Below are 12108 nucleotides of genomic sequence, written 5' to 3' on the forward strand. Positions count from 1 at the left end.
TAAACCGGGATAGGATAGGAAACTTGGGGGGCTGGTCCTGTTCCAATAACCTCTGTGGGCCTCAGTTTCCTTATCTCCTCAGTGAAGGGCTTGACATTCTGTTTGTAACGCGGGCTTTTCCAGGCTGTCAGATTGCCTTCTGGTAAGGTGAGCTGGTATGAAGTCCTTCCAGTGGGCGGCAGAGAAGTCCCCTTAACCCCGCAGGAGACAGGTGAACTCAGGAAGCAGACCTGGTGTCCTGTCTTCTAGCCAGCCTTGTGGATGGCATCTTGCTGGTCTGCTTTATGGGCAAGGCAGAGGTTGAGAATGCTGATTATTTTGGTGTTGAGTGTAGGTGTGTTGTGTGCCGGGAGGTGGGATTAGGAAGAAGCGGGGCAAGGTATGTTAATGGTTTTTCTGACCTGTTGCCCTAGCTGGTTTGGCTCAGTGGGTAGAGCATTGGCCTGCCAACCAAAGGGTCCCGGGTTCGATTCCGGTCAAGGGCACATGCCTGGGGGTTGCAGGCTCGATCCCAGTAGGGGGTGTGCAGGAGGCAGCCAATCAGTGATTCTCTCTCATCATTGATGTTTCTATCTCTTCCCTCTCCCTTCCTCTCTGAAATTAATAAAAACATATTTTAAAAAAAAACTGACCAGTTTTTTGATACTTAGGTATAAAGCTGTTTTAAACTAGGCTGTCTTCTGTGGAACCCCCTTCTTATTCTGCCAAGTTAATGACAGACTTGGGATCTGTGTAATGTCTTAATCACTATAATCTTTCCTTCTCGATTATCTGGGACCAAGAAATACATGTCAGGCCTGGTATTAACCTACTTGATTATTTAGGACCTCCTTCCTCCCTTCAGTTTTTCTATGACTGCCTCCTTGTCTTCCTCTTTCTACTTTTTCTTTCCTATTCATGTTATTTTTTTCTATCCTGCCCCTGACCCACCTTTTCTCCCAGCCTCAGTTTCTCTCTTTTTCCTGCTCCCTCCTGCGTCCCCTTTCTTATCCCTTCCCCTCCATTGCCAGTTTTTCCTTCCCTCTCTTGGGCCCTTGTCCTGCTTGGTTAGGCTTTCTTCTCTTCCTTCTAGAAGTATTGATAAACTTTCTCATTAGTATTGGGTTATTGGTTGTAGGGACCTTTGCTCTGGTGTTTGTGGGGACCAAACACTCTGTAACTCCCATCGAACTCCCCCAGTGTTTGGCTTTCACTTACAAATCCTTTCTTCCCCCAGTGTCAGCCTCTCTCCTTACTGCCTCTAGGCCTTGCTTTGGGCCTACCAATAAGCAGTCTTTCTTCCTGGATTTGTTCCCCACTCCTTCCTGGAGGGGACTGGGCAGCAGCAGGCAGTGGGGGCGGAATGTAAGTTGGGAGGTGGGGAGCTTGAAGACTAGCCTGGGAGGAGAGCAAGAGGGTCCAGTAGGACTGGGCAGAAGCTCACATTCTGGTGAGGTTGCCTGGGAGAGGAACAAGACTCTTGGGCAGCTCTGAGGTGTTGCTGACCTGGAGGAAAAGAGCCCAGGGAAGATGAGGGGGACAGCAGGGGTGAGGTGGAGGCAGAGAAGGAGGAGTTCTGGGGGAGAACAGTGGTCTTTTGAAGAAGAGGGTGGCCTGGACAAGGTGGGGGCTCTTTGTGGATAGTGCTGTGAAAGAGGAACATACAGGTTAATTCTCTTTCCCTCTGAAGGCTGGCTTTTTGGACTGGTTTGTTTCTGCTCAGCAAACTCTTCTTGGGCCATGTTCTCAAAGTAAGAGAGTGAGCGGGGAAGCAGAGATAAGACGGGGTTGCAGCTTTCCTGGCACTAACTGTCTAGACTAGAATGAGGAATGTGTATACATACAAAAAGCTTTGAATATGGCATCCATCCCTCCTGAGACATTCTCTGAACCATCTCTTCTATGTTAGTTATGGTGTCAGGTGCTGGGGGGTTGGAAATTGGACTCAGTTGCTGCCTTCCAGGACAGGTCAAGGAGTACGGATATCTGTAACCTCATGCAATAAATATATGTGATATAAGAGAAGTACAAGGGGCTGTGATAACACAGAGGGAACTTTTGATTCATCAAGTCAGCGACAGAGCTGGTTCTTAAACTCAAGTCTTCTTGAAAGGTGACACCTAGTCTCTTCTACCATGTTATCTTCTGGCACTGTGTGTGCATATAGTGTACTTAGAGTTTCCTTACATTCTCATTTCTGCCTACCTGTGGGGTTAGACTCTAGGTTCTGCTGAGAAGGAAGAAGAACAGTTCTGTATGGTAGGTCACTGTGCCATGGCCAGACAAACACTCATTACCTTGGAAGGGAAAGAGACTTGGTCCCTCTTAACTTCTCCTGGCCCTAGGCCATTTGGGTGACTCGGTGCTGAGTTCCCTCTATGAGTCATTGGCTCGCTTCCTCTCCTTCCAGGCCCCTCCTCCCTCCCCAGTTTTCTTCAGTTCAACTTCTGGCGGGCAGTGCAGTTCAGAGACCAGATGAAGCTAGGCTAGGCATTTTACTTCCAGCTCGTAGAACTGGTGAAGATCAAGTGAAATAATGAATATGTGAAACTGCCTTGTAACCTGTAAAGCGCTCTGTACAAATGTTACTGTAGTTGTTCCCGAATGCATGTTCAGCCAAGAAAAATGCTCAGATGCTGCAGCCTGAAAGAAGTGCTCAGGGTTGCTCACTGGCTACAGCTGAACCTCAACCCTTAATAATAAAGGAAAAGGAGGGGGCTAGAGAGTGATTTGGAGACTGGTAATTGAGCCCCATGCTGAAAACTGAGGTCAAGTGGTATAGTGGTTTGTTTAAGGTCAAGCAAATAGTAGGTGGCAAGTATAAAAAAGTATTGTTTTTAGTGATGCCTTGTGATATAGGGAAATAAAAAAAAAAAAAAGAAAGAAAGAAAGAAAGAAAGAAAGGGGGAGGAATTTAAAAGCAGACTGACCTCAATTCAAATTCTGGTTCTACCACTTACTAGCTATCTGGTTTTTAATCTTTCTGAGCTTCATATATAAAATGGGAGATATTTATACTTACTTTGAGGAGCTATAATAACGTGTCAAAATAATTATATAAAAAAGAAAAAATATATATAGTAGGGACCTGATAGGTATACTTATTCTTATCTTGCAAAAATAAACTCTGAAGTCACCTTCTTAAGGAAGTCTCCCCTCACTGCGGGGCTACTAAGGGCCCCTCTTTTGGATTCATGCACCACTCGTGTGCTTCCTCTCATCACGCAGAGTGGCACTTACCATGCTGTCCTATCATTGTGGATTGTGTGTCTGCTTCTCCCGTTAGTATGTGAATATTTTGAGAGCAGCCACGGTGTCTAGTAAATCTTGGTGTCTCCTTGGTGTGTACTCTTGCTAAACCCTATTTAGTTGCTAGGAGTACATTGGTAAACACAGCAGACTTAGTTGCTCCTTTGGGAAGCGCACTGTTTATTGAGGAAGATGTATAATAAGTAAGTAAATAGAATTAAAATTCATGATAGATGCTGTGAAAAGCAAGAGTTCCCTCTCCCTTCTTCTTTGAGGTCAATAAAAATATATTAAAAAAAAAAGAGTTCCGTTTATTCATGTCAGGTTTAAGATACTCATCAGAAATACAGGTGGGGTGGTCTAACAGATTGTTTTTAGTCTGAAAGACAGCTTTTGGGCTAGAGACTGACAGTTGGCTAGAGATAGCAACATATAGGTGATATGTAAAGCCATGGGAATGGATGAGATCATTTGTTGGAGAGTGTAGTGTATGAAGAATGGAGGTTCCTAGTCTTGGACATATAGAGGATAGCTAGTGAAGGAAGATAGGAGTAGACAGAAAGATAGAAGGAAAGACAGGTGAATGTGCATTCCCAGAAGCCAAGAAAATAGAGCATTTGAAAGAGAAGGGAGATCAGTTATGTTGAATGTTGCTGAGGGATTGAATAAGGTGAGGATAGAATAGTTGATTTGGTTTTTTATTTATTTTTTAAAATATGTTTTTATTGTGTGTGTGTTTTTAGAGTGAGAGGAAGGAGGAGAGAGAGAGAGAGAGAGAGAGAGAGAGAGAGAGAGATGAAGAGAGAGAGAGAGAGAGACATCCATGCAAAAGAAAAACATCGATTGGCTGCCTCCTGCACACCCCCACTGGGGATCAAGCTCAAAACATGGCCATTCAGTTCCCTGACTGGAAATTGAACTGGTGCGCATGGGAGGACGCTCAACCAACTGAGCCACACTGGCAACTTGATTTGGCAACATGGACATAATTGGTAATCTTAACAAGACTACTTTTGGTGAAATAATAGGGTGTTAGTTGGCAAACAGAAGGGGAGGAGGTGGGGTAGTGTAAGTACTAGTAGACACTTCTTTTGAGAAGTTTTGTTATAAAGGGGAACAAAAGACCTAATGGTGTTTGGAGGAGGATGTTGGTGTCAAGGGAAAGGGTTTTGTGCATGTGCGTGTGTGTGTGTGTGTGTGTGCGTGTGTGTATGTGTTTGAATAGGAGACACTATAGGATATTTACCCAGTGTTCTTATATCAGGCCAAAAAAATTAGATATAAAGCTTGATTTTTTCTTTTTTTTTCTCACACTGTACATTCGCTCTCTAAATAACTAATTTGGCTCTACCTTCAAAATATATCAACCTTTGCAATACTTCTTTCTACTTACTACCATTCATTCAAGCCACCATCAGTTCTCACTTGGATTATTGTAATTACTTCTTAATGATCTCACTACTTTTCCTCCCCTGAGATCACTGCTCAGAACTCTTCACTGTTTTCTCACACTTGCTGCAAAATCCAAATTTATTGTGTTCTGTAAGGTCCTGCATAATCTAACCTCTGGCTATCATCTCTAATCTCACTCTCCGACCACATTTCTCCTTGTTCACTCAACTCTTGTCTTATTGGCCTTTTTGCCATTCTCCATGCCCAAATATTCTTATCTAGGACAATTGTACTTACTGCTCCCTCAGCTTAAAATGCTTCCAGGTATGATTACTATGATTGCTGTCTTATTCATTCAGATCTTAAGTGTCTTTCTTAGAGAAGCCTGTTCTGATTACCTTATTTTATGTACCACTCCATCCCTGTCTCCCCTCCCTCGTTTCACATATACTACTCCTTAGTTTTCATTATGGACTTGAAATACATATTTATTTGCTTATTTCTCTGTTCGCCTCTCCTAACTAGTTCATACACTCCATGAATACAGGAACTTTGTCTTATTCAGCTGGATTAGTACTGGTACATTGTAGATGCTCAATAAATATATGTTGAATGACTGAATATATCTCAGAGAGATATATTCAGTCTTTGTCAATCACCATTATATTTTGTCTTTATGATTTTGACCACTCTTAATACCTCATGTAAGTGGAATCAGAGAATAAGAGAGAGAGAGAGAGAGAGAGAGAGAGAGAGAGAGAGAGAGAGAGAGAGAGAATTAATGGAGCTGAAAGAGGATATCATTCCAGGTGAGAGAGAGAGTGCAAGTGAAGGAGTAGAGAGAATGGCTTTAAAAAAAACAACTACATATATATTATTGATTTCAGAGAGGAAGGGAGAGGTAAAGAGAGATAGAAACTTCAATGATGAGAGTGAATCATTGATCAGGTGCCTCCTGCATGCCCCATACTGGAGACTGAGCCTGCAACCCGGGCATATGCCTAACCAGGAATCGAACAATGACCTCCTGGTTTCATAGATTGATGCTTGACCACTGAGCAACACTAGCCAGATGAGAGAATGGCTTTTGATGGGACACCTTCTTTACTGTAACTGGATGGTGCATGTGCAGGGAGGCATCTAATTTGGGGGTGGGAAGATAGAGTTCTCTTGCAAAGATTTCTGTTTTCTCATGGAAGGAAATCTTATCAGCTAAAGGGTCAGTGGAGAGTCCACTTGAATGCCCATTTGAGGTAAGATAATCATAGCTAGGGAGGTACCATAATTTTCAAGTAAAACCAGGTAATGTTCTCTAGGGCATTCAACTGCTTCAGTGTAGAGACAGTTGGGAGATAGAGTAGTTCAATTTCCAATTGAATGTTGGAAACAAAGAAAAGGCAAGGGGGTGATTTAAAAAAAATCAAAGTTGTTTAGATTGGTTGATCAGATTTGTTTAAAGTATCCAACAGATTTTACTTAGATTCAGTTATCCATTGCATTTAAGGTTTAGTTCACTGATCCCTACCTCATTAACAGGCTCCTACTGTAATATGACGGTCCATACCATTGTGAACTTTTGGCACACTGTAGTGTATTTATTATATAGTAATTTCTGATTGCCCTTACTTTTTTCCTTTTCTTATTGTGGTAAAATATGTATAACATAAAATTTATCATCTTAAGTATTTTTAAGTGTACAGTACAGTGGTATTAAATACACTTATATTGTTGTGCAACTGTTATCACCATCTATCCCCATTATTCTTCATCTTGTAAAACTGGAACTCTATACCTGTTAAACAATAACTCCCCATTCACTCCTTCTCCAGCCCCTCTCAGCCACCATCATATATTCTGTCTCTATGATTTTGACTACTCTGGGTACTTCATATAAGTGGAATCATACAGTGTTTGTCTTTTTGTGATTGGCTTATTTCACGTGCATAATGTCTTGAAAGTTTATTCATGTCCTTGTATATTGCAGAATTTCCTTTCTTTTCTGAATAATATTGCATTGTATGTATATACCACACTTTGCTTATTCATTCATCTGTCAATGTATTGCATCAACATTTTAGCTATTGTGAATAATGGTGCTATGAATATGGGTATACAAACATCCTTTTAAGACCCTGCTTTCAATTCTTTTGGGTATATACTTAGAAGTGGAATTGCTGGATCATACGGTCATTATATTTTTATTTTTAAACTAGAGGACCGGTGCACGAAATTCGTGCATGGGTAGAGTCCCTAGGCCTGGCTGGTGATCAGGGCCGATTGAGGGCTTCCAGCTGCCAGCCAGGGCCTTCCTTGCGGCTGCTGGCCAGGACCTTCCTTTGTTCCGCGCCACCCCCTGGTGGTCAGCTCATGTCATAGCAAGCGATCAAACTCCCTGTCTCCCAGTCGAACTCCCAAGGGGACACTTTATATATTAGCCATATATATATATGTGTGTGTGTGTGTATATATATATATATACATACATACATATATATATACACACACACACACACACACACACACATATATATATATATATATATATATATATATATATATATATATATATAAATTATTTTTTTAATCCTCACCAAGGATATTTTTCCACTGACTTTTAGAGAGAGTGGAAGAGAGAGGGAAAGACAGAGAAATATAGATGTGAGAGAAGCACATTGATTGGTTGCCTCCTGCACACGTCCTGACCAGGACCCAGGACCCAGGCTGGGGAGGAGCCTGCAACCGAGGTATGTGCCCTTGACGGGATTTGAACCTGGGACCCTTTGGTCCGCAGGCCGATGCTCTATCCACTGAACAAAACCAGCTAGGGCTTGTAATTTTATTTTTAATTTGTTAAGGAAGTGCTATTTCTGTTTTCCACAGTTGCTTTATCATTTTACATTCCCACCAACAGTGCACAAGGGTCCCATTTTCTTCACATCTTCACCAACACTTGTGTTTTTTTAATAGTAGCCATCCTAATGGGTGCGAGGTGGTATCTCATTGTAGTTTTTTAAAAAAAATAATATTTTATTGATTTTTTACAGAGAGGAAGGGAGAGGGATAGAGAGCTAGAAACATCGATGAGAAAGAAACATTGACCAGCTGCCTTCTGCACACCCCCCACTGGGGATGTGCCCGCAACCAAGGTACATGCCCTTGACCGGAATCGAACCTGGGACCTCTCAGTCCTCAGACTGACGCTCTATCCACTGAGCCAAACTGGTTTTGGCTCATTGTAGTTTTGACTTGCGTTTTCCTAATGATTAGTCATGTTGAACATCTTTTTATTTGCTTATTGGCCATTTGTATATCTTCTTTGGGAAAATGTCTGTTCAAGCCCATTGTTTTTCTTTTCATTTTTAAATATATTTTTTTATTGTTGATAGTATTACAGATATCTCCCCTTTCCCCCCTTCTCCCTCCTCCTCCTAGCCCTTACCCACCACCCCAGGTCTTCACTACCCTGTTGCCCGTGTCCATGCATTGCCCATTTTGGAATCAGGCTCTTTTGCTTTTTGTTGTTGTGGCTGTTGAGTTTTAGAAGATTGATGTTGTGGCTTTTTCTTAAAAAAAAAATTTATTGATTGGAGAGAGAGAGAGAGAACATTGATTTGTTGTTTCACTTAGTTATGCATTCATTGGTTGATTCTTTTATGTGCCCTATCTAGGGATTGAACCCAGAAGCTTGGTGTATTGGGACCATGGTCTAACCAACTGATCTACCTGGCCAGGGTTGAGGATGGATGGTTTTTGATTTTTGAGTGATTTTGACAGACTATGATTAGGGAAAAAGAGAAGCGAAGGCAGGGGGGACTAATGGATAGTGCATTGGAGCTTAAAATGAAGTCTAGGAATTGTGGTGGAAGTTCTTGAGAAAGTGAGCTTTATGAATAAGAGGTTGTGTTTGGAGTATATATGACTCATTCCAAATATTGGAGTTGATGCACATTTTGGTGATAAGGTCCAGGGTGTGATCTTGGTAGTACTGGCTAACTTGGATTGGAGGTCAGCAACGAAGTGGCCAGCGTGTTGGAAGATCATTAATGTGGCTTTTGAAGTCACCTAGCATGGTAACTGCGTGGTGCAGAGGAAGGCTGATCTAGGAACTAAAGCCTTTGAGTGGGGTGGCCAGGAAGTGAGTATGAGACAGCAAGGAAGTGTGATAGCAGCCAGTGGAGGCTACTAAAATGAATAGAGGTTTTTACAAGAGGAAGAGAAAGAAATAGTTTTATGAAATGGCACTGAAAATTAAGGACAACATTGATTGGTTGGGTATGAGAGCGAACACAGCTTCCAGTAGAGAGGGCTGCTAGAGAGGACTCTTCTTCAGACGATAGCCAGGTTTCCTTTAAGGCAAGGAGACAAGGAGTCGGAAAGGGGTGAGGAATTTGGTCAGAGTAGAGGGTATACAGAAAAGGTTGGGGATGAGAGTTTGGGTGATTAAGAGTGACTGAAGTAAATGGGCACTGGAAACTTGATTGGCTTAGTCTGGATATCTTTTAGAGGCAAGAGGGCAGTCCATTTTCATGCTGAGGTTCTTAATGCTTCCAAGAGAAAATGTTCCTTTGAGGCAGCATGTGGCATTGTGGGAAACCACGGGATATGTTCAGGCAGAGATTACCTGGAAGATCATCTATTTAGGAGACAGCAGAATAGATTCCAGTGTTTCTTGGAAGGTTGAACCAGATTGCCTATCGATTCCTTCTCAGGTTGTATGGGCTTTTTTAGTGACGATTTTCTCAGTTCGGGCCATTAGTTAAGAGGTCTAGAGGTTCGAAGCTTACTTTGGGAGTAGCTCAACTGATGCTGCAGGTCAGGAATTTCCCAAGAAGGCAGGGAGAGGATTATAAGACCTTTGGTACTGGTTTCTGGAAGTAACTCTAGGGACTATTTTCAGGGGTGGTAGGTAGGAAGGAGGAAGATGTGCAGGTGTGATTGGTGGGGGGAGGAGAGGATGAAGGTACCAGGCCATCCTAGGTGAACTTAATTAAGTCTGACACCAAATCTCTCTGCCTTTTCCATTTCACTTTGCTGCCTCTCAGACCTCTCCAATTGCAAGAAGCCTCCCAGGTACAGTTCTTTGTTCATTCTGTCTCAAATAATAATCAGTGTAGAAAATATTTGTAAGGGAACCAAGAGCTATCGGAGGCTAGTCATGACTTCCTCACTATTTCATTGAGTGATCTTAGATAAATTGCATATCCCTTTGGGTTTCAGGTTCCTAACTATAAAATAAAGATTTGGAACGGACTGATTTTTCAAGATTCTTCCAGGTCCTAGTGTTTCTTTTTCTCTTCCCACTAAACCAGGTTGCTTTTTAGTGAACCTGAACTATTACCAGGTCTGTGCTGGGCCAAACTCTGGAATACAGAGGTTAATCAGATTCCATTTTATCCCTTGATTTGCTCATAGCCTGGTGAAGTTAATACGATGAAATACGGAAACTGCTGCTTAGAAGTATGTATAAAATGCTATTAAATTGGGGGAAGGAAGATGTAGAGGTGGGTGTTCTGTGAAGGTTTTCATAGAGGAAGTGAGTCAAGCCGGGTCTTGAAGATTGAGTAGGACTTTGTTTGGCAGACAAGTTGGGACATTTTCAGCAGGGAGAACAGTGTGGGCAAAGGCAGGGGCATGAAAGCATATTGAACTGGGACAACCCGTTTGGGAAATAGTGGAGAAAAACTGGAGAGCTGAGTGGGGGATGTGAACAAATATTTATTGGATATTTATTTTGTGCCAGGTAGCATGCTAGATGCTTTTATATATGCTTTTTAATTCTCATAACTGTGTAAGTAGATATCCTTATTTGAATTTTGCTAAGAGGAAACTGAGGATTAGAAATTAAAAGAGCTTTCCTAACCGCACAGAAGCAGCCTCCAGCTTCCCTCCCTGCTACCTCAGCAGTTGCTTTCTTCTTGCTAAAGTGGCTGGAGGCTGCATAACGGGAGTGTCTTTGACATGTCAGAAGGACATCCCTCAGCAAATTCAAGACTGCAGCATTCTAGGCCTCTGCCAAAGAAAACCTCCTGGCACAATTTAATTAAAGATCAGATTCTCATAACTAGGTGTCAAGGGCATGCAGTACTCCCCAGCCTTGGGGGGGAGTATAGGTCATGCCAGTCTCAGCTGCTCTGAATTGTTGGAACTTAGAAATGTGATTAATATATGTTTGGAATAGATTTTATTTCTTCTTTTTCCTTTCTCTCCTTCGTTTAAAATAATGGCCTGAGGGGTTATTAGAGGTTATCTAGTCCATCCCTTTGCCTCTAGCGTGAACAGTGAGGTGTGATGTGGTGGAAGGAAAGGAGGTCTTGGTTATAGACTTCATTTCAGGTTCCTGCCTCTGCTGCCCACTAGCTATGTGACCCTGGGTGACTGGAAACATCTCTGAGATTTTATTTCTTCTGACTTGCTCACTATTTTATCTCTAGCACCTAGCACAGCCTGGCAAACAGTAGGTAATACATAAATACTTGCATGAATGACTGAGAAAATCGACACCAGTTGAATAGATTTCTATGTTTTCTGTAAACTCCCACATGTGATCTAGTGTTAATGGTTATTCAAATATCAGCCCCAAATGATGGCAGAAATCCTATTTGTAAAGATAGTTTGCCCAGAAGGTTCTCTGGGGAAACTTTTTTAGAATTTTAGGCAAGTCTCTCGGGCAGTGTGAAGGACTCTCCCAGACTCCCCAAGTCTCATTGTGTGAGCTCTAGACATCACAGAGAATTCACTGCAGAGGGGTAGCAGCTGGTCCCTCCTTCAGGCAACACCTCTTTTTTCATTGTCATCTCTTTACAGCCTTTAAAAAAGTCAACAGTGTCATCTTTTATTTTTAACATGAGACATTCATTGCACAGATCTAGATTTGCTAAGAAGGGACCATTTTCTGACAAAAAATGCTGTGAAAGACCCTCTGTGATTCCTGCACCCTACTTTTTCACCTTCACGGTGCATTCTTCCACACTGTACTCTCACACTTGCGTTATTCCTGTGGTCTGGGATGCATTGGCCATCATTGCTCTCCATCAAAGTCATTTATTTATTGTCTGTTTTCTTTGGTTCAGGTACTAGACCAGTGCTATTCCAGACCAATTGCATCACAGCTTAAGGCACAATTTCTTAATAGGAAGATTTTCAGACATATAGCAAAGTTCAAAGGATTTTATAGTGAATAGCTGTATAACCACCACCTAGATTCTTCTACCATAAACATTTTCATTTACTTGTTTTATCACATCCATTATATATTATATATTGACATGTATAGTATATCACATCCCTATGTTCATCCATTAATCAGTTTTATTTTTATAAATGCATTTCAAAGTAAATTGCAGATACTAGTATACTTCCCCTTAAGTACTTCAGCTGGTGCTTTAAGAAGCTCATAGGGATTCTAATAGTCGAGAGTCAAAGACCATTAGTCTGACTTATGTATTCGTTAAGCCCCTACTCTTTTTCTTTTTAAAATATATTTTATTG

General features: G+C 41.8%; 1 protein-coding gene across 4 annotated transcripts in view; it reads left to right on the plus strand.

The window, feature by feature from the left end:
* Window positions 1–12108, plus strand: part of PAK1 (p21 (RAC1) activated kinase 1) — a 120735-nt gene that overhangs the window by 51665 nt on the left and 56962 nt on the right. The gene's annotated exons all lie outside the window — the stretch shown is intronic.

Source organism: Eptesicus fuscus, chromosome 13 (assembly GCF_027574615.1).
Source record: "Eptesicus fuscus isolate TK198812 chromosome 13, DD_ASM_mEF_20220401, whole genome shotgun sequence".
Classification (NCBI taxonomy): Eukaryota; Metazoa; Chordata; class Mammalia; order Chiroptera; family Vespertilionidae; genus Eptesicus; species Eptesicus fuscus.